This window comes from Giraffa tippelskirchi, chromosome 9, assembly GCF_054371585.1.
Source record: "Giraffa tippelskirchi isolate mGirTip1 chromosome 9, T2T-mGirTip1v1.2.pri, whole genome shotgun sequence".
In the NCBI taxonomy this organism is placed as follows: domain Eukaryota; kingdom Metazoa; phylum Chordata; class Mammalia; order Artiodactyla; family Giraffidae; genus Giraffa; species Giraffa tippelskirchi.
The window spans coordinates 155,618,905-155,641,953 of NC_137283.1; positions in this window are offsets into that span (position 1 = coordinate 155,618,905).

Sequence of the window (23,049 nt, forward strand, 5' to 3'; positions counted from 1 at the left end):
TCTCTGGAGAAGGGAATGGAAATCCACTCCAGTACTCTTGCCTGGAGAACTCCATGGACAGAGGAGGTTGGGAGGCTACAGTTTATGGGGTCACAAAGAATCAGACACATCTGTGCAACAAACACACACACACACACATAGATGAGCATAGCCCATGGCCCAGGTCTGTATTTCCAACTTGAGGATCAACACCAAGGTGAATTTTTCAAGCAGTCCAGAGCTCAGTTTGGAGGACTGAATACAACATCAGAACACAGGTCAGACGTTACAGAAAAGCACTATATGTTACACATCCTGATTTTTTGTGTGGTGCCTTCAGAGTTTTCCCATTTCTAAGAGTGGACTTTCTATCCTTTCCTCTTTATTTTTATCCCATTGTCATCCTTTTTTTTTTCTTTCTCATTTAAGGATGTTTCTTACATGACTTTTCATTCGCCATCTCTCTGCAAAGCCACACGCTCTCTGTCGCTTGTTGAGAATGAACAGGCTTGGGGGGAAAAGGGAGGACAGAAAAATTCCTCTTGGCTCAGCTCTCCATGCTTGTGCCACTTCAGCTTTTGATCATGGATGGTCTCCATTTACCAGTGCTTCTCTCTCACGCGCTGGGGGATGGGGAAAGGATTCCGCAACGGTTTTATGGCGCAAAACTATGCCCACTCGTCCTTTCTCACCATCTTTGTGTTCCAATGTTTAAATTCATCTGCCACTTTTTGAAGATGATACCATTTCCATGAACTCTCTAGGGAATGCAATGCTAACATAGAAGCTTCCAGAGAGGACCCACCCTGATTCCCAGGTGAATAAGACTCCAATTCACCCCAGGAACACTCTGGGATGCCACAAGGCTCCAGAAACTGAGTCTGGCTGGTGAGAATTTGCCTCCTCTCCGCAGGACAGCAGGACTGCAGGTGCATCATTAACTCCCCCAGTGTGCCACCAAGGTGCGGAGCTGCCCCCGGAAGGCCAGCTCTGATGAGGGACGTGCAGAGATCCTGGCCATCGTGTTCTCAGCCAGGAGCTGACATCGCGTCCCCCAGACTTGTGTGATTTCCTCTGTGGGGCTGTCAATCTAGCACCTTTTGTGACAACTAAATTTACTGGAAAAAAATTCAAAATTATTTCAGTGGCAGCCAGCTTCTGAAAGTCTCCAAATGTACTTTTTTAGCTATTTCCCTTAAGCCATATGATGTCATTTGCCTCTCGATTCTTGGGTGCCAAAAATTCTGCTTTCATATCTTTGAAATTTGCCAAAAGAGAAAAACCTCATATCTTAGCTTGGGTTCTTATCCACCAGCCACCCCCCTCCCTCCCCCAAAAAAGGGCCAAAATTACTTTCTACATTTTTTTCTAAGTAAGAATATCAATGACAAACTATCACAGCTCACAAATCCGTTAAATCTTTTACCATGTTTCCCCCTGTTTGGGCTAATGGGCTGCCCTAATTTTATTCAGAATTTTCATTTCAATCGCTTGTCAGCTGCCATTTCAGGAAACACCTAAAACTCCTGAAGGCTCGGACGTGATAGGTAACCAAGAGACTGATTTTCACATGCAGTATACTTCGCTTTGGGATGTATTCATTAGTGACTTTTGAAGTCAGAACATTTTCCCACTGATTTGGAAGTTTCGTAGGTTCTTGTTATGTATTTACAGAAGCTTTTTAGTTCACCTAAAAGAGAGAGGGGGAAAAAGCCTTCATTCTGCTTCCCTTTCTAATTACAGTCCCATTTCCTTAGCAAGTCCTTGAAAAAAGAATTCCCCAAGTCTCTAATCATCTCTCTAGTCATAATCTCCATAATTGTGTCCCTTCCAGATTCCTTCCTGGCACAGGGCAGAGAATGATTTGCTCCATGTGGTTTAAAACCTTTTATTTGATGCCAGTGAGAACTTGTTTTCACGGCTTGCCTTCTTGGTCCTTAATGGTACATTGGATGCGATTGATCACTACAGGCGCCTTCCCTATCCTCCATGAGTGATTGCAGCCCTTGTTCCATCATCTTATTTTAGGGGCAGACTAAACTCTGCCTGACAGGGTTATAACTCTGGGGTTCCAACAGGTTACTGCCTCCTCTCTATCTTCGTTTATCCGTTTAGTTGGTCAATTCAAGATATAAGCATTTATGAAGAGAATTCTCTTTCCCTGAAATCCATGTCCCATGAAAGAAAAATTAAGATTAGAAGGTTTTAATATATTCTTAGGCTAGCAATTCTCAAACGTGGGCAATTGTGCCCTCAATCCCACGCCCACTCCGCAGAGGACATTTAGCAATGTCTGGAGACATTTTGGGCGGTCCCTTCTTGGGGGAGGGGTTGTTACTGGCTTCTAGGAGGTACAGACCAAGGATGCTGCTTCCTATCTCAAAATATCAAAACAGACTCCTGGCACAAAAATGTATCTGGTACCACATGTCAGTGGTGAGGAGGCTGAGAAACCTTCCTGTAGAAGAACCATCACCCAACCCCAATAAGCCATTGTTTCTTAGATGTCTCTGAATGCCCAGCCCCTAGAGGATGGGCACGTGAGAATCAATTGTTGGTGGATCTATTCGCATAGGCATTCTAATGATTAGCAATCTTCGATAGTAGAAAACGGTTATTGATAGTCTACCTAGAATTCTCTTTGCTGCAGGTCAGACCCTTTCCTCCTTGCTCTGTTTTTACTGAAGAGGGAAATGGCTACACACCCTCTCCTGTGTGATTCATCAGCGGTCCAGACAGCTACCATCTGAACCCTGGGAAATGGAGTCAGGTAGTGAGAGAGGAGTAACTTATTTTCCTGGGGATTCTATTCTATTTCCTATCTCTGTTGGGGGGGTACCCTGTGGCTGACAGTCAGGCTCTCTTATGCCTAGATTAAGGCTCTCTAAAGGAGAGTCAAAAGCCATCCTGATAAACTGCTGAGAAGGGTCTCGGGGAGATGGGAGCCATCTCCAGGTATGAGAAAGTCACAGGACCAGTGTTATGGACAAGGCTTTGGAGCACAGCTCAGAGGGTGTGTCCCAAATGCCCCTCCCAGACAGCCCCTGGGATAAATGCTCCTGAAAGAAGGGAGTCTAACTGAAAGCATGAGCTCAAGGGCACACGTGGCAAGATTCAGGAGACAGCAAATAGAATCAGTGATCACCAAGCCTGGGCTACAGGCAGATGGAGGTGAAGTGGAAGTGAGGTGAGCCTCTGGGAGGAGCAGCCGTAAGGAAGCGCACAGACAGTCCTGCAGGGGCACAACTTTGTGGAATTATGTTCTAGAGGAAAACAACAGAATGGGAAAGACTAGAAATCTCTTCAAGAAAATTAGAGATACCAAGGGAACATTTCATGCAAAGATGGGCTTGATAAAGGACAGAAATGGTAGGGACCTAACAGAAGCAGAAGATATTAAGAAGAGGAGGCAAGAATACACAGAAGAACTGTACAAAAAAGAACTTTACGACCCAGATAATCATGATGGTGTGATCACTCACCTAGAACCAGACATCCTGGAATGTGAAGTCAAGTGGGCCTTAGGAAGCATCACTACAAACAAAGCTAGTGGAGGTGATGGAATTCCAGTTGAGCTATTTCAAAACCTAAAAGATGATGCTGTGAAAGTGCTGCACTCAATATGCCAACAGAGTTGGAAAACTCAGGACTGGAAAAGGTCAGTTTTCACTCCAATCCCAAAGAAAGGCAATGCCAAAGAATGCTCAAACTACCGCACAATTGCATTCATCTCACACGCTAGCAAAGTAATGCTCAAAATTCTCTAAGCCAGGCTTCAGCAATACGTGAACCATGAGCTTCCAGATGTTCAAGCTGATTTTAGAAAAGGCAGAGGAACCAGAGATCAAATTGCCAACATCCACTGTATCATTGAAAAAGCAAGAGAGTACCAGAAAAACATCTATTTCTGCTTTACTGACTATGCAAAAGCCTTTGACTGTGTGGATCACAATAAACTGTAGAAAATTCTGAAAGAGATGGGAATACCAGACCACCTGACCTGCCTCTTGAGTAATCTGTATGCAGGTCAGGAAGCAACAGTTAGAGCTGGACATGGAACAACAGACTGTTTCCAAATGGGAAAGGAGTACGTCAAGACTGTATATTGTCACCCTCTTTATTTAACTCATATGCAGAGTACATCATGAGAAATGCTGGGCTGGATGAAGCACAAATTGGAATCAAGATTGCTGGGAGAAATACCAATAACCTCAGATATGCAGATGACACCACCCTTATGGCAGAAAGTGAAGAAGAACTAAAGAGCCTCTTGATGAAAGTGAAAGAGAAGAGTGAAAAAGTTGGCTTAAAGCTCAACATTCAGAAAACTAAGATCATGGCATCTGGTCCCATCACTTCATCGCAAATAGATAGAGCAACAGTGGAAACAGTGGCAGACCTTATTTTTGGGGGCTCCAAAATCACTGCAGATGGTGATTGCAGCCATGAAATAAAAAGACGCTTACTCCTTGGAAGGAAAGTTATGATCAACCTAGACAGCATATTAAAAAGCAAGGTCCAAAAAAGGTCCATCTAGTCAAGGTATGGATGTGAGAGTTGGACTATAAAGAAAGCTGAGAGCCGAAGAATTGATACTTTTGAACTGTGGTGTTGGAGAAAACTCTTGAGAATCCTTTGGACTACAAGGAGATCCAACCAATCCATCCTAAAGGACATCAGTCCTGAATATTCATTGGAAGGACTGATGTTGAAGCTGAAACTCCAATACGTTGGCCACCTGATGTGAACAACTGATTCATTTGAAAAGACCCTGATGCTGGGAAAGCTTGAAGGAGAGAGGAGAAGGCGATAACAGAGGATGAGATGGTTGGATGGCATCACCGACTCAATGGAGATGAGTTTGGGTAAACTCCGGGAGTTAGTGATGGACAGGGAGGCCTGGCGTGCTGCAGTCCATGGGGTCGCAAAGAGCTGGACACAACTGAGCAACTGAACTGAACTGAACTGAGCCATCAGGTGGCTCCCTAGAAGCACTTTTATTCAGTGACCTCTTGGGTTGTAGGGTCAAACTGAGTCCCGTTATGCAATCTCCTGAGGAGCCCTCTGAGGAAGTGGAGTCGGGCTGAACCCTGAGGCGGCACTGCCCTTGTATGTGATGATAACTTCTGCACAAACACTCACCTTTGGACCTCTGACTTTCTAAAAAGTTATTAAATCACCAAGTATCTCACAAGGTAGGAACCTGAGTGTCTTGTTGAGTCATACAATCACCAAAGGTGTAGAATGTTCTCCTTGGCTATCTACTTTCAATTATTTCCCAAATAGGAGATAAGGCTTACAAAGGTTTATTTTGATTAATCTGTAAAAAATATGTGTAATTTTGTTATATATATATAACCATGTTAAGTTAACCTTTTATGCATCAAGTACTCCACAAGACCAGCCATTAGAAAACCAGAATAGCTGCATTGGTTCCGTGAACTCTTTGTGACCCCGTGGAGCCCACCATACTCCTCTGTCCATGGAGCTGTCCAGGCTAGAATACTGGAATGAGGAGCTATTCCCTTCTCCAGGGGATCTTCCCAACACTTGGATGGAACCTGAGTCTCCTGCATCTCCTGAATTGGCAGGTGGGTTCTTTACCACTAGTGCCACCTGGGAAGCCCTTTAACAGGCACTGACCACTCCCTAAAGAAGTTCTATTGAATGATGAACATGACTAATGCTGAGCTTACTGCACTTCCTCTACATCCACTGCAACAATTCATATGGAATGAACTCACGCCTTGACTGATGAGTTTATTGGGGCTTTCTTTAGATTGACTCATGTGTTTAGGAATTTTGAGTGAGAAGTTATCTGTTATTTTCTCTCCCCTCTCTCTCTCTCTCAATCTTTCTTTTTTTTTTTTCTCCCTATCTCTCTTTCTCTCTGCTCCCCATTTATTGACCACCCCTCCACTGCTGTCTGGAACATTTGTAGTCACTTCTCCCTGCCTCCTTCTCAGCACACCCATCACCATTGAGCTAGTTCTAAAAATGACATTTCTGGGCTCCTAATCCATGGTGATACCAGGGCTATCCCAGATCCAACCTCCAGTCCAGCTGGCCACCCAGCTCATTCCTTGGACATGCAGTAGTCATTTTGTCCTAGTCCATCTTTGTTCCCAGTACTACAGGTCTAGGCAGTAGGTTCTCATAGATCCTAGGCTGGTCAGGTGCCACGTGTGCAGATGCCTCTTTTGGGCATGGGGCCTGGGGAATGGGTGGTACCCTAGACTCTAATCAATGAGTGTGGTTTACATGGCTTGCCTTACCACTGTTGTTGTTCAGGCTTGTCTTATAGGGAACACATTTAGATGTTAGCTCCCATCAAAGTTAAACTCTCAGCCACGGATCCGCTCTTCTGGCTTACAGAGCTATAGGTCAACTCCACTCAGCACATTAAATCGCTATTGTTTTTTAACCCCAGCTATTTTTTTTCTATGCTCCTTTAAAAAGATGTTTAAACTTAAATTGCTGTATATTTGGAAAGACAATGTGCTCTGAAGCATGAACCTCTACGCCATTCTGAGAGGGGGGGCTTCCAATGAGTGCTTAATTTTTATTTCTTTTCCCAATTAGAGGAATAATGGATATTCATTGCAGAAAATTTGGAAAATGTTGAAATGTATAAATCCCATAGCTCTGAGATAACCACTGCTAATACTTTAGCATATCTCTTTCAAACTTTCTTGTCTATAAATTCACACACAGACACATGCTGAAAAGATTAGTTCTTGCTGTACATTCAGCTTGGTTTTCTGTTATTATGACGGATGACCGTTTTTCATGTATTCTAAATATAGTACCTACTCACTGGTAGAAAATTCATAAAGCTCAGAAGTACAGAAGTTATATTTCCTCGAATTTCACAAAAGGTAGCCACTGTGAAAATTGTACTATTTCATTCTTCACATTTAAAAAATTTGCATAATAAGATACATAATTTTGAGCTGTACTTTTTTCACAACACTGTATTTTCATATTATTAGGGACATTTCCCAGATCATCAAAGTATGGTTTGCAGTGCCACACAACTCAAGTTTTGCGCTTTTCCACTGCATGAAAGTCAGTGGTAACCTAAGAGATATATATATATATATCATATATAACCTAAGACATTCTCAAAAATTTTTTAGTTTTGCAAATGCACTCAACCCTCAAAAAGAACATACATTCTTAGCATAATATAAATCATTATTTCAATCTCAAGTATATTATTGAAATTTGCTATGCCATGATGTGTTTTTTATCTCCAAGATCTTTGAGGATTATGTTAAAGACTTTCACAAGACTTTTCAATCAATTCATCTTTTTTCTTCTAATAAATTTTAATTAATGTGTTTAGTTTAGATAAATGTCTCTTAAAAGAACATTTTCATAATTAATGTATATCTTATCAAAATAAAGGAACTTCGGCTTTGACTTTGTGCCTTAATTTCTGTTTGTCTGATGTTAATTCTGCCAGCACATATGCTTTGTTGCTGTTGTTTCCCTGATATTTGAAAAAGATTTCAACTTTTCTGTTTGTTCTTAACTGAGAAGCAACTCCTGTAAACAGATTATAGTGAGTTTTATTTTACTTTAATCGTTGTTCTCTATTGTCATACATGATCTATGTGGACTTATTTTTATCATTTTATTACTTTTATTTTTAAGTTCTCTGGAGATGATTTTTGGTTTTTTGCTGTTCAGGGAACATTTTTCTACCTTTATCTTCTTTGGTAGTGGGTAAGTATATATTTTATTTATGACTCTCACAGTGGCTAGATTTATGTATTCAAAAACATTGCTCGTTAGGGATGGAGTTCAATTACTGAAATAGAAAATCACCCAGACTGGGACTCACTGTTCTCATGAAACAGGAAGTCAGAACAGTGAGAACTTGTGCAGCTGCTCCCCAGGGTCCCCCATATTTCAGGCTCCTCCTCTTTCTCTGTTTCGTCATCCTAAGCATAAGCTTTCATCCCACAAAGCCATCAATGTCCCAAAGGATGGTTATATCTTCGACCTCTCAACCACATTCCAAATGGAAAGAAAAAGGGGGGAAGGAGCAAGGAAAGAAGGAGGAGGAAGAGAAAACAGAGAAGGAGCGCACAGGAAGGAAGACGCATCGTCGGTACCTGTGCAGTGAACTCGCCCAGAACCTCAGTCAGCTCTCCCTGCTGTTTACTGCTTAGAACTCTGGCACACGCTACTTCTCTCTGCAAGGAGGCTAGGAAAGAGCATTTTTATCTGGGTACTTTGTCAGTCTGAACAAAACTGGGTTTTCCTTAGTAAGGAAGAAGGGAGAATATATTTTAGCGGAACAGAAATTGCTTACCCATTATTTCTAAGGGTGTCCAAGTCAAGAGTGAAAGTGTTTTGCCTGCTGCTGCTTCTGTTCTCCCACAGCCCCTCTCCTACACGACCACATTTTAATTCTTGGTATTCATGAATTTAAATATAAAATTTAAACCTTTTTGTCCCACTGAATTATAATTTTACATCATGTAACTTTTCTTCCAAAGGTTTTAAAATCACACTAAAGTGTTAGACACTTTCAAACATTATAAATCCTTACATTTATAATTATTGAGGTTCACTCTACAGATTCTTTTAAGCCAAGAAATTGCCTATCTTTTATGTTGGATTTTGGTTCTTTTCTTGATGGTCTAAAATACACGTGGGAGTGATTTTTGAAAATATGTATATCTAGACGGTATACCTTGTGCTTTTGTATGGAGGAAACTCATCCTAGCTCAACATTCCAGGGACGAAGTTGTGCATCACATTTGAAAATAACTGACATGAAAAAGTGCCTCAACTCATTTAGGCCCCTGATTACTTTATAACCAATAATAAACTTGCTCTTCTCTTAAGGCCAGACTTAAAACTGTTTAATTCCAAAAACAAACAAACAAAAATGTAATTCCAAAGGCACTGATGAATAACACACATCCTAACTGAACTTTTCTTTTAATACAGAGGCAGGAACCATATTTCACACCATCAGCAAGATTTATAAAAAGGTGTTTCTTCCACTACTCTCTTTCCTTAAAGTTCCATCCTTTATAGCAGTCTCTGTCTCACTGCATCTGTGATCCTCCTTGAGCATCTGGCTTTCTGTACTCTCCAAACTCTGTCCTTATGCTTTTTATTTCCTTTAATTGAGATACGTGACATATAACATTATTAGTTTCAGATATACAACATAAGATTTTATATTTGCATATATTGCAAAAAGTCATCAAAATAAGTCCAATTAACATCCAGGTATGCTTTTGATTTTTGATATATTTTTAATTTATTCTTTTTGGTAGACGGTTTATGGATTTTAACAAATACACCGAGTCATGTAACATTCAACCCAACCAGGAAACCGGAAACCTCACTGCAAATGTTTCCTCATGCTGCCCCTTTGTGATCAAATCCTCCCTCTTCCTCTAACCTATGGCAACTACTGACCTGTTCTCCCTCTCTGTCATTTTACATTTTCCAAAATATTATATAAATGCAATCATACAATATGTAGCTTTTTTTCATTAGTACAATGCATTTCCGATTCTTTCATGTTGTTGCACGTATAAATAGTTTATTCATTTTTATTTCTGAGTAATATTCCAGAATTGGATATTACACTACAGTGTATTTATCCCATCCCCAGTTTAACAAGTGGACTTATGTCTCCAAAAGAAGATTTATTCCACTCTTAACTCCCATTAGTCGTGAATGTGATCTTATTTGAAACTAGGGGCTGGGCAGATGAATCAAGTTAAAATGAGACTCTACACTCTAGAGTGGAACCTAAATTCAATAACTGTCATCTTTATAAGAAAAGGGAAAGAGAGGTCTGAATACAGAGACATGGGAGAGACATGGGGAAGAAGGCTATGTGAAAACGGAGATGGACCTATGGGAGAAGCGTCTACAAGCCAAGAAACATCAAGGATTATTGCTGAGTGCCACCAGAGGCTGAGAAGAGGCAAGTAAGGACTTTTCCCTAGAGCCTTCAAAGGGGATATGACCCTGCCAACACCTTGGTTTTTGTTTTCTAGCTTCCAGAACTGCCAGAAAATAAATTTCTGTTGTTTTAAGTCACCCAGTTTATAGTACTTTGTTATAATAGGACTGGGATAAACTAATAAATAAAGTAAAACTAATAAAACCACTTGGAGGATACTTGGGCTGTCCACAGTTTGGAGACTAAATTATGAATGAAGCTGTAATAAAAACTCATCTACAAGTTTTTGTGTGAAAATAAGTTTTTATTTCTCTTTAGTAAATTAGGAGTGAGATTACTGTCATATGTTAAATGTATGTTTAGTTCATAAAAACATCATAATGTTCACCAAAGAAGCCCTACCATTTTGTATTTCTACAAGCAATGTATGAGAACTCATATTGCTCTTCAGCCTCACCAGCATTTGGTTTTATCAGGTTAGGTTTGTTTGTTTTTCTTTCTTATTTCAACAGTTGTATGGTGGTATCTCATCAAGGTTTAATTTGAATTATCTTAATAACTAACAATGTTGAATGATCTTTTCAGGTCCTTAAATGCCACCCATATATCTTCTTTGTTAAAAATATCTTTCCAAATCCTTTGCCCATTTCTTATTAACATATTCACATTCTTATTGTCGAGTTTTGAGAAATGGTTATATATTTGGCTTACATGTACTTCAACAGATATATACTCTGAAAATATTTTCTCTTAACATATGGCTAGTGTTTTCATTTATTTACTAGTGTCCTTTGAAAAACCAAGGTTTTTAATTTCAAAGAAGTCAAATTTATCAATTTATTGATAAATAAATTAAATATCTTATTTTCTTAGATTTCTCATAATCTAAGAAACAAGGGAAAATAATAGAATAGGAAAGACTAGAGATCTCTTCAAGAAAACTGGAGATATCACAGGAACATTTCATGCAAAGATGGGCACAACAAAGGACAGAAAGAGCGAGGACCTAAAAGAAGCAGAATAGATTAAGAAGAGGTGACAAGAATACACAGAAGAACTATATATATATATATATAAAAAAAAAAAAAAGGTCTTAATGAGAACAACAATGGTGTGGTCACTCACCTAGAGCCAGACATCCTGGAGTGTGAAGTCAAGCGAGACTTAGGCAAGATTACTATGAACAAAGCTAGTGGAGGTGACAGAATTCCAGCTGAGCTATTTCAAATCCTAAAAACTGATGCTTTTAAAGTGTCGCACTTAATACGTCAGCAAATTTGGAAAACAGCAGTGGCCACAGGACTGGAAAAGGTCAGTTTTCATTTCAGTCCCAAAGAAAGGCAATGCCAAAGAATGTTCAAACTATCAGATAATTGTGCTCATTTTCTATTCTAACAAGGTAATGCTCAAAATTCTCCAAGGTAGTCCTTAGCAGTACATGAACTGAGGACTTCCAGCTGTACAAGCTGGATTTAGAAAAGGCAGAGGAACCAGAGATCAAATTGCCAACATCCACTGGATCATAGAAAAAGCAAGAGAATTCCAGAAAACATCTACTTCTGCTTCATTGACTACACTAAGATCTTTGACAGTGCAGATCACAACAAACTGTGGGAAATTCTTAGAGACAGGAATACCAGACCATCTTATCTGTCTCCTGAGAAATCTGTATGCAGATCAGGAAGCAACAGTTAGAACCAAATAAGGAACAATGAACTGGTTCAAAACTAGAAAGGGAGTACATCAAGGTAGTATATTGTCACCCTGCTTATTTAACTTATATGCAGAGTACATCATGTATGTATGAACTCCATAGATCATCTGGAATCAAGATTGCTGGGAGAAATATCAATAACCTCAGATATGCAGATGACACCACCCTTATGGAAGAAAGTGAAGAACTAAAGAGTCTCTTGATGAAAGTGAAAGAGGAGAGTGAAAAAGTTGGCTTAAAGCTCAACATTCAGAAAACTAAGATCATGGCATCCGGTCCCATCACTTCATGGCAAATAGATGGGGAAACAGTGGAAACAGTGGCTGACTTTATTTTGGGGGGCTCCAAAATCACTGAAGATGGTGATTGCAGCCATGAAATTAAAAGACGCTTACTCCTTGGAAGGAAAGGTATGACCAACCTAAATAGCATATTAAACAGCAGAGACATTACTTTGCCAACAAAGGTCCATCTAGTCAAGGCTATGGTTTTTCCAATACTCATGTATGGATGTGAGAGGTGGACTATAAAGAAAGCTGAGCACCAAACAATAGATGCTTTTGAACTGTGGTGTTGGAGAAGACTCTTGAGAGTCCCTTGGACTGCAAGGAGATCCAACCAGTCCATCCTAAAGGAGATCAGTCCTGGGTGTTCACTGGCAGGACTGATGTTGAAGAGGAAACTCCAATACTTTGGCCACCTCATGCAAAGAGTTGACTCATTGGAAAAGACCCTGATGCTGGGAAAGATTCAAGGCAGGAGGAGAAGGGGACGACAGAGAATGAGATGGTTGGATGGCATCACCAACTCAATGGACATGAGTTTGGGTAACTCCGGGAGTTGGTGATGGACAAGGAGGCCTGGCGTGCTGCTGCAGTCCATGGGGTTGCAAAGAGTCAGTCACAACTGAGCAGCTGAACTGAACTGAACCACTCTAATGGCAAAAAACAAAGAGGAACTAAAGAACAAAGAAAACAAAGATGAAGGTGAAAGAGGAGAGAGAAAAATCAGACTTAAAACTCAAGATTCAAAAAACTAAGATCATGGCATCCGGTCCCATCACTTCATGGCAAATAGGTGGGGGAAAAAATGGAAACAGTGGCAGATTTTATTTTCTTGTATTTCAGAATCACTGTGGATGGTGACTGCAACCTTGAAATTAAACAACACTTGCGTCTTGGAAGAAAAGCTATGACAAACCTAAACAGCATATTAAAAAGCAGAGACATCACTTTGCTGACAAAGGTCCATTTAGTCAAAGGAATGGTTTTTCCAGTAGTCATGTACAGATGTGAGCTGGACCATAAAGATGGTTGAGTGTCGAAGAATTGATGCTTTCAAACTGTGGTGCTGGAGAAGACTCTTGTCCAAGTCCCTTGGACTGCAAGGAGATCAAACAAATCAATCCTAAAAAAATATCAACCCTGAATATTCATTGGAAGGACTGATGCTGAAGCTGAAGCTTCAATACTTTGGCCACCTGATGTGAAGAGCCAACTTATTGGAAAAGACCCCGATTCTGGGAAAGATTGAAGGCAACAGGAGAAGAGGGCAGCAGAGAATGAGACCGTTAGATGGCATCATTGACTCAATGGACATGAATTGAGTAAACTCCAGGAGATAGTGAAGGACAGGGAAGCCTGGCGTACTGCAGTCCATGGGGTTGGAAAGAGTCAGACACAACATATATACTGAACAGCAACAATAACTCACTCGTTGTCTAACCCCATGTCACAAAGATTTGCTCTTTATTATAAACTGTATTATTAACTTGTTATATTTTAAATGCTTCCCTTTTATTCCTGATTTCTAACATTTGTAGTGTATTTTCTCTTTCCTTTGTCAATCTAGCCAGAAGTTTATCACTACTTTTTTCTTTTAAAGTTTCTTTCTTTCATTTTCTCTACAATTTTTATACCACTGGTCTTTTCAGTAAAAACCAGTACTGGCTGTTTTTCAAAGTTTTGACTCCCTTCCCCTGCCTGACTGCTGTTACTTTTCTGAGTCTTCGAGTAATTGCCTTTTGTACTCTGTCCAGAGGTCTGTGTTTTTGTAAGTGGGACAGAAGAGAAGTAGTAGGTGTCAGAAGACCAACTCCACTTGTTTGATACTAGAAGTATATCACAGGTTCACTAGAAGTATATCACAGTACAGAGCAATTTGTCTATTGGCTTCTCCCATTGTTATTTCTTACTCATCACCTAACTGACCTTATTGGTTTTTTTTTTATTGTAACAGCATTTACTTTAATAAAGTTAAGAGAAAGTAATGTTCCTTCAAGAATTATACCTATGCTTCCCAGTGGCACTTGTAAAGAACCTGCCTGCCAATGCAGGAGATATAAGAGATCCAGGTTTGATCCCTGGGTCAGGAAGAACCCCTGGAGGAGGAAATGGCAATCCACTCTGGTATTCTTGCCTGGGAAATTCATGGACAGAGAAGCCTGGTGGGCTACAGTCCACAGGGTTGCAAAGAGTCAGACATGACTGAAGCAACTTAGCCTACACCCACCATGAGGGTTTCCCTCATGATTCAGATGATAAAGAATCTGCCTGCAAGGCTGGAGACACAAGTTTGATCCCTGGGTCAGCAAGATCCCATGGAGAAGAGAGTGGATATCTACTCCAGTATTCTTTCCTAGAGAGTTCCATGGACAGAGGAGCTTGGCGGGCTGCAGTCCACGGGGTTGCAAAGAGTTGGACACAACTGAGTGACTAACACTTTCACTTTTCACCCATATGGGCTTTTGATTTTTCCAGTTTGTTAAATGGTATTATATATTAAAATCTTTGTAAAGTTACATTAACACAGTCTTTGTGATACATGTCCATCATTCAACCTCCTGGTAAAGAAGGTTCAAGAGCCCACTTTTCAGAGTAAGACTGAAACTACAAAACTTTAAATCAACTATCTGCTCTTAAGTTAGAATTGTTTCATACAGCTGAAGGATCGGTAGTCCATAAGAACATGTCTCTTCCTCTCCTACGAGTGTGTGACTAGAAAGGCACCATATGGTAGCAGTCTGTGTTTTATATATAAATGGGGTAGGAGAAGGAGGAGGAGTGAGAGAGGAGATAAAGGTAGTTTTGATTGTTAACCAAGTATGGTAAGAAAAATCAAGATGAATCCCATTTCTCTAACAAACAAAACACCTACTAGGCAAGGAAGGCTGTGTAATACATGCTGGAGGAAATTCAAAAAATGTATAAGGCATGTTTCCCTATTTCTAGGAGTTTGGTAGGACAAGTAACTTATACACGATAGTTTTAAAATAAGTTGAAGTGTGATAACACCAAGTTATCAGTATTAACCATAATGGGTATTCTGAAATGGAAGGGAGAATAGGATAATCAACATAGACTTCATGAAAAGATGAATCCTTCAAGGAAAAGTGAGATTCTGCATTTTAATTATTGGGGGAAATGCAGAAAGAATAGACTGAATAGAGCTATGGTACTCTACTCAGGAGAAAGATTGAAATTCCCAAGAAAATTTGACCAGTTATCATGAGAATAGACAAACAGTAGTCCCAAAATTGAGAAGACTCACGTGTTGGAATTATCAAATAAAAAATTTAAAACAGCATTTAAAATGTCCATGCATCATGAGGTAAAGGCAAACACTCCTGAAATATAAAATATAGAAAGGAAATATCGCACATTTCGGTTTTAGTTGAGTGGTAGGAAATAAAAGTAAAAAAGTAGACTGGGACCAGATCATCAAGGGTATTAAAAGCTAAGGCAAAATTTAACTTGAGAGTTAATGAAGATCCATCACTGAAAGTCGGTGAACAGGAAGAGAAGCATAACCAGAGCTATATTTTGGAAGACCTATCTGCAGTGTGCAAACTATGGTGATGCTTGAGTAGAGAAAAGCATGGAGGAAAGGACATCAGCTTCATTACTGCAATGATGTAGACAACAGATATAAAGTGCTTAAATTGGGTAATGAAGATGGGAATGGGATGGGAAGAAGGTAGATTAAAGGTTTCAGTGGTGGTTCTGAATGCCTTGGAAATAGGGAACATAGAGGAGATGGATAAAAGCAGACAAGTTCATTTAGAAATATGAGTTTGAGTTGCTTGGTAGACAGCTTTTTAGCCATGCTTATGAGCACTGAAGCATTGATGCTTTAGAACTGTGGTGTTGGAGAAGAATCTTGAGAGTCCCTTGGACTGCAAGGAGATACAACCAGTCCATCTTAAAGGGAATCAGTCCTGAATATTCATTGGAAGGACTGATGCTGAAGCTGAAGCTCCAATACTTTGGCCACCTGATGCAAAGAGCTGACTCATTGGAAAAGACCCTGATGCTGGGAAAGACTGAAGGCAGGAGGAGAAGGGGACGACAGAGGATGAAAGGATGAGGTTGGATGGCATCACTGACTCAATGGACATGAGTTTGGGTAAACTCTGGGAGCTGGTGATGGACAGGGATGCCTGGCGTGCTGCAGTCCACGGGATTGTAAAGAGTCGGACACGACTGAGCGACTGAACTGAACCGAAGAGCAGAGGAGGGGGATTTCCCAGTGGCCCAATGGTAAAGAATCCGCTTGCAATGCAGGAACTGCAGCAGATGTGGGTTCAATCCCTGGGTCCGGAAGATCCCCTGGAAGTAGAAATGGCAACCCACTCCAGTATTCTTGCCTGGAGAATCCCATGGACAGAGGAGCCTGCTGGGCCACAGTCCACAGGGTCACAGTGAGTCAGACACGACTAAAGCGACTTAGCACACACACATGCAAGCGATTTAGCATGCACACACACATGCACTGCTTCATAAGAGGCATGATTCAACTCTGGAGACAGAGAGGTAAATGAGGAGATCATAGTGTGGATGGAATTACCAAGGGGAAGAGAAAAAAGGAAGAAGATAAATCTATGAGACATAACCCTCTTTCTAGGGCAGGAAGTAGAAAAGAGAGAGAGAATTTGAAAAGGGGGAAAGGACATTTTTAGGAAGGGGTGACAGTGTTGCAGAGAGTTAAGGAGGGCAGATATTGAAACAGTTTGCAATTCAGAGACCAAGGGTGATCTTCACAGGAGCTGTTCAATAGAATAGGAAAGGGAGAAGCCATGCTTTAAGAAGCAGACGTGAGGGGCTGTGACTGGGAGTAAAGGGGCACAGAGGGTGATACATCCTTTGAAGTTAGTAGCGAGGACCTGGGTTCATGGATCAACCAGACAGGAATTTGACCTCTGATGGGTAGACCTCATCAGGAAAAAAAAAACTGGCCACCAACAACTTGAGGGAGGCAACTGTCCAACGTTGTCAGATGTTTTTGATGATTAAGATAAAACACAAAGTGAAAAACAAGAAATGGAGTCAAGTGAAAAAAGTCTTCCTCATACAGAGTGACATGAGTTTGCTCTTCTTCAAAGTCTCTCTCGTCTCCTTTCAGAAAAAGGTTGGTTCCTCTGCCCTGCTGTCTTTGTTGAGTTAATGCGGCCGCAGAAGGCGGAATAGTGATGGCAAATTCCAAAGATGCAGACTATAAGGAAAGAACATGCTCTTTCCTAGCAGCTGGAGGGAACAAAAAGAAAAGCAATGATTTGGGAAGCTTTGATGGCAAGCAGATGTACAGCTTTGGCCTAATGTTCAGACTCGATGCCAAACTATTGCTCCAACAGCTTGTCTGCTTGGGAATTTCCAGGGGGCAGTTAGCGGTCTCCCTCTTCTCCACTCTGCTCCACGACACAGTTCATTCTAGCTCTCAGCACCTCCTCTTCGCCCTTCTTCTCTCTCACAGCCACCACCTGCCGGCTTATGAGTGAGGAATGGGGCAGAAAGAGCCAACGCATTTCAGAAAGCCAAGTGATGGGTCAGACGGTAACTGGGGAACGTGGACCTCAGGACCTGCCTCTGACACTGGGGACTGAGGATGTACCTACATCACTTGTTGCTCTAAGACTTTATATGTGAAAGGAGGAGTCGGGAAAGTTAGAAGTTCTATGGCACCTTGTTTCTGGGACCCTCCCTTCAGCTTTCACTCTGGAATAGATTACATGGAAATTTCAGGGAGATGCTCCAGTTGCCTCATTTTAAAATTGCCCTGAAGTTACTTAATGTCTATTTTGTAAGAAGTGGGAAGTAAATAAATGGTGATTTATTTCACCCTAGTGATTCTCACCCCAGTCTTCTCAGAAGCCTTCTCCAGGACACGGGGCTCATGTGCAAATACATCTCCTCTGAGACTGACAAGCGATCGTCTCTGTAGGACCTTCTAAATCTAGGAATCGGTAAGGGGCAAGTTCTCATGGGAAACACTGGACTGGTGAAATGGTCCTGACACCTTTCTCCCTCTTTCTCTTTTCTCTCCTCCTTCTACAGGGACATTTTAAATGATGAGATTTCAGGCCAGGAGTGCCTTTGTCTGTGGAGGGGTGCAGAGAGCTAAGGGAAGAAAAGGGGGCAACAGGGTCAGTGGGGGGAGGAAAAAAAGACTAGTGGCTCATGACCCATTCTTCCTAAACTTAAAGTGAGAGGTTGCCTTCAGTAGATGGGACATGACAGGGCAGGGACTGGAGACCCCAATGGTTTGACCAACTCTCCCCTTTCTTCCCTGGTATCAACCTCTCTCAGCAACCCAAGGGAAGGGCCAGCAGCTGGACAGGGTGCCCGAGGAACCAAGGACAAAGCCCCTCCTAGTGCCCCAGGGTGTGTGGACCCCTCAAAGGCTCTCCTGGGTCATCAGGAGGGAGGCTAAGGGGGTGCAGGGCAAGGGGGGCATGCAGGCAACACAAGAAGTTGGCAGTGTGCCACGGCTCATGGTTAAGGGAAGGGCAGGAATGGGGTCCTGAATTATGTAACCCATAGGCTCCTCTGTCTGTGGGGGAGCCGAACTGTGTTCTTCCAGAGGAGGACCGTGGGAGGAACTGGCGGAGGATGCCCATGCTGTTGCCATGCGCCAGGCGCCCGCAGCTGAGCTGGGATGGGAGGCCCAGCCCTGCTGTCATGGGCACAAGCAGGCCGCCGAGGAGGCCCGGGTTGCCCGCAGTTGCACTCAGGCAAGCCTCAGAGGACATAAAAATCTGTTATTAAACATCCCGATGCTAACAGCACGAGTCTGTATTTATCCAGCGCTCTGCCAAAAGCCCAAGCCTTTATCCAGGAGACCAGAACGGTTGATCTTAACACCTTTGAACAGATGGAAAATGCACAAATAGGAGACACAGGAATAGCAAAGCAAACCATACCTCTCCTGCGCTAACCTTGGCCCAGAAAGGACGTAATGTGTAAAGGGGAACTGTCAAGAGAAACATCGCAATCTCTTCAGAAGTCAATGTACCTTTAATTTCAAAAGTACAACTGAGTACCATTTTCTAGACAGATGATTCCCCCCTTCATATCTCTTGCTGTTCTTTGGAAAGCTTCTGTTATTTCTCTTCCATCTGTTATTTTCATTTATTTCAGCTAGATTTTTCCAAATTGGAGGATCTTATTTTGGAAATGATATATTCCAGAGATGTTACCCCATTTAAAGAGAACGATTGTTGTTTTATTTTTTTTTCAACTTGGAAGAGTATATTATGGGTCCAGGGGCAGGTATTTTTTTCTAGGTTCAGAGATTAGGAGTCTTCTCTGTAGAAATAGTGGCTCTGGAGCTCCTGATGGAGCACGGCGGGTGGGGGACAGACACGTTTGACAGTCCTCACGCTCTGCCCTTGGTAAGGGTCCCTCCCAGAACATCAAGCCCCCATGAGGAAGGCCTTCCATCAGGCCCAGTGCTCCCTCCTGGGTTTTGGCACTCAAAGGAACTGAGATGGAAATAAGCATGTATCTGTGATATCCTGGCATTCTCAGAAGGACTGGAAAGTTCGTGAGAAAAGCAGAGAAGAGAAAAGCGTGTACCTGCTTGGAGCCTCATGATCAGAGGTAGAAAAGGATGTGAGCGCAAAGGAGCGCAGGGAATGAAGAGATGCCTCAAGGTCACTTCCCACCCTGGGGAGAAGGGAGAAAACACCGGGACACCGGAGTGCTCGCCCATAAGAGACGTGAGAACTTTGAGGTCCCTCCCAGATGTTAAAACGTAGACTATGTGACATTCATCTCCGGACACTTCTCTCAGGTTGCTCTCTCAAGCCTCATTTCCCTTCCACACACAACCTACTCTGGGCCCTACCAGGATGGGTCACCGCTGAGTCCCACGTGCCACGCGCTTCCCCGGAAACAGACTTTGTGATGCCTGCCTCCGTGCCGTCTGCTCTTCTCTGTGCCTGGCAGACTCCTGCTCATCTCCTGCAAGCCAGCAGAAATGTCATCTTCTCTGAAACCTTCTCCATCTCTCAGGCCACAGTTGTTACGGGTTCTCCAGCAGTTTTCCCTGCACACAACCCCCATCTCCCTTGTGGCACTTAAGATATTTTATCCTGTTTTCCCCTCTGGACTGTGCTAAATTTGGGTGTTCCATCTGTGTTTGCAGGTGGGTGGAATGAAGGTCACCCAAGATGGGAGAAAGTACATTGCAGTAAGGAGTCACGTAGCCTAGAAGCAAGGAGCCAAAAGCTCGTTGACTGGATCAGCTTCGTCACAGGGTGTTTTTTTAGTGACATTGTCTGCCGACATTCTCATTAAATGCCTCTGTGCTTCTCACTGCAATTTGGTAGAAAAATCATAAGACTCAGACCCAAGAGACATCAGTTCTAATATTGCTTCTGCCGTTAACTGGTTGAATGTTGTCCTAAAATTTACTCACTGTCAGTTTCCTCAGCTGTCAAAGTCATTGGTGTTGTTTTTTCCTCTACTTTATCTCACATGTTTTGAGGTTTAAAAAAAAAAAAAGAACTAATCGATGTGACAGAATTTAATGGTGGTACAGGGAAATGATAGTCTCATTGAATTTCCTTAAATTTTGCTTCCTCCTCATCTAACCAAGCTTCTCCCATAAATGTGCCAACAATAATACTAATACTAATAATATAATGCAAAATATTGCATTGTAGCTCAAAAGCTCTTGCTTTTGTTGTTCGCTGTATGTTGTAGGTATTAAGGATGTTCACAATAAATTGTTTAGAAAAGGGCATATTAGCATATGAAATAAAAGGCTGTCATTTTAAGGTGTGCTTCTAAAAGAACAGTGAACTTCAGTGTTGGGAAGGGGAGGAGCTGGAAATCTACGGGCCCAACTTTCTGTCCTGTGATGAGGAAATCTGGGCCAGAAGAGGTCACATGGGTTTTGTGAATTAGATACAAGGCTGAGATTCAAACCCAGGTTGCCCATTGCCTAGTCTGTGCTCCATGGCCAATAATGGGCAAAGAGAAGTGCCCAGGAAAAGGGGCATTGGTTGTACCACCCAACCCAGATGGGCTGGGGGCTTGCTGGGCCAGTCTGCAGCCAGGCGGGCTTCAGAGCAAGGCACTGCTGTCTTCAGACCCCCTTCCTCCCTCTGACCAGCACACTGGCCTCCATACCCCTCCTCTGCCAGTAACACCCTCCCGACACCAGCCCGTGTCCTTGTGATCGGCTCTTTCACATCTTTCCCGTCTTTGCTTCAATGTCACCTACTCATTGAGAATGCCTTTTGCCCTTTTAACAGTGCAGCCCCTCCTCCAGCCTCATGCTTTTCCATTACCTGCTTTACTTTTCTCCACAGCATTTTACCGACTCAATGGACATGAGTTAGAGCCAACTCCAGAGATAGTGAAGGACAGGGAAGGCTGGTGTGCTGCAGTCCGTGGGGTTGCCGAGTTGGACATGACTGAGCAACTGGACCACAAAAAAGAGCATTTTATGTCTTTGTTTGTTAACTGTCTGCCTCTTTCCCTCACTGGTAAGCTCCATGAGGAGAGAGAAATTTGTCTATTTTGGTTACCACCATAACTCCAGGGCCTGGAACAGTGCCTGCAGTGGCTCAAAAAATAATTGTTGAGTGGATGAATGAATGAAGGATGACCTGCTGCAGCAGCTATTTTTGAGAGACAGTGAGAGTGCATTATTCCTCATCTGTGTCCTCTCTAAGTAAGAACTTTGTCACTAATCACCTGGAGGGCTCTTCAGTTCCCAATGCCACTTCAACCAAAACTGAGACTTGACTCATTATGCAAAGCTCAGAGAACTTATCTTTGGAAACTGCCACCATCCCCATTACCTGACCAGAAGATAGCTTTTAGATCGTGTGTGTGCTGTGTGCTCAGTCACATTTGACTGTTTGCAGCCCCATAGCCTGTAACCCCCCAGGCTCCTCTGTCCATGGGATTCTCCAGGCAAAAATACTGGAGTAGGTTGCCATTTCCTCCTCCAAGGGCTCTTCCCGACCCAGGGATCAAACTCATGTCTCTTGAGTCTCCTTCATCGGCAGAGTTCTTTACCACTAATGCCACCTGGGAAGGCCACTTTTAGGTTACTAAGGTTAACCAAAACAGCCTAAACTTTTCTGAATATCACATCCCCTTTTGATGATTTAGCTGGGGCTCCAGAATCTTATAGGCTTTAGTTCTTGCTAAGAGTAGAGAGATTTATTTGAATTTGAACGTAAAGGTTATTGTTAATTTCAATTCATCCCTGATATAAATCCGTTCACCGGCCACTGACAGACGACATGCCTGTCAACATCCAGAGGCATCAAAATGGAAGTGGGGAGCCAGGATTTTCCAAGCCAGCCATCATCACCAGGAGTTACAGCCACACAAGTACTGACCAGAATGCAGGGACAGAGGAATTTAAAGGCTGGAGCTTCAGATCTAGCAGGTCTCAGCAGAAGCAAGACAGACAAATGGGACCAGCCAGCAGTGAGACATCATTCGAGTAGAATCAGGTATGAGCTGAAGAATCTGGACAGTTCAATGGTGAGATCAAGAATTCAGGGATTTACTATAAAGAACCTCTTAAGCAGGCTCTTAGTGAGCTTTCTTGAGCCAAAGACAGAGTCTTAAAGGTAGTCAGTTGCCAAAGATAAGAAGATGAGTATGGAGCTGGTGAGATAACCAACCCCCTGGTTTGCTGGAACCTTCCTCATTTTAGCATTGAAAGTTCCAGGTCTCAGTAAGCACCTCCATTCCAGGCAAACCAGGGCAGTCAGGCTCCCTGAGTGCTAGGCTGGATGGAGATGAGAACAGAGGGGGTTCCCTCTTAGAGGCTTCATCTCAGACATACAAGACAAGAGCAGCAGCTGAGAGCAAAGGGGTGGGAGGCACTAAGGAGACTGGTGGAGAATGCTAACGGAGGAACCGCCTTGACGAGGAAGGAGAAAAGGACAGTCAGACTATGTTGAGAAGGGGAACCTGATTGTGCTTGAGAGGCTTCTCCAAAGGCCTTGATAAAATCCAAATAAATGGATGTGGTCAAGACAGCCACATTGAGGTTCAGCCATCTCGTATCCTTCAAAAAGGGAAGAATGATTCTACTCACACTTACCTAATTTAAAGTAGAGTTTGATCCACCCAATTCACCCTCCATGTCTATGTTTTACCCTGTG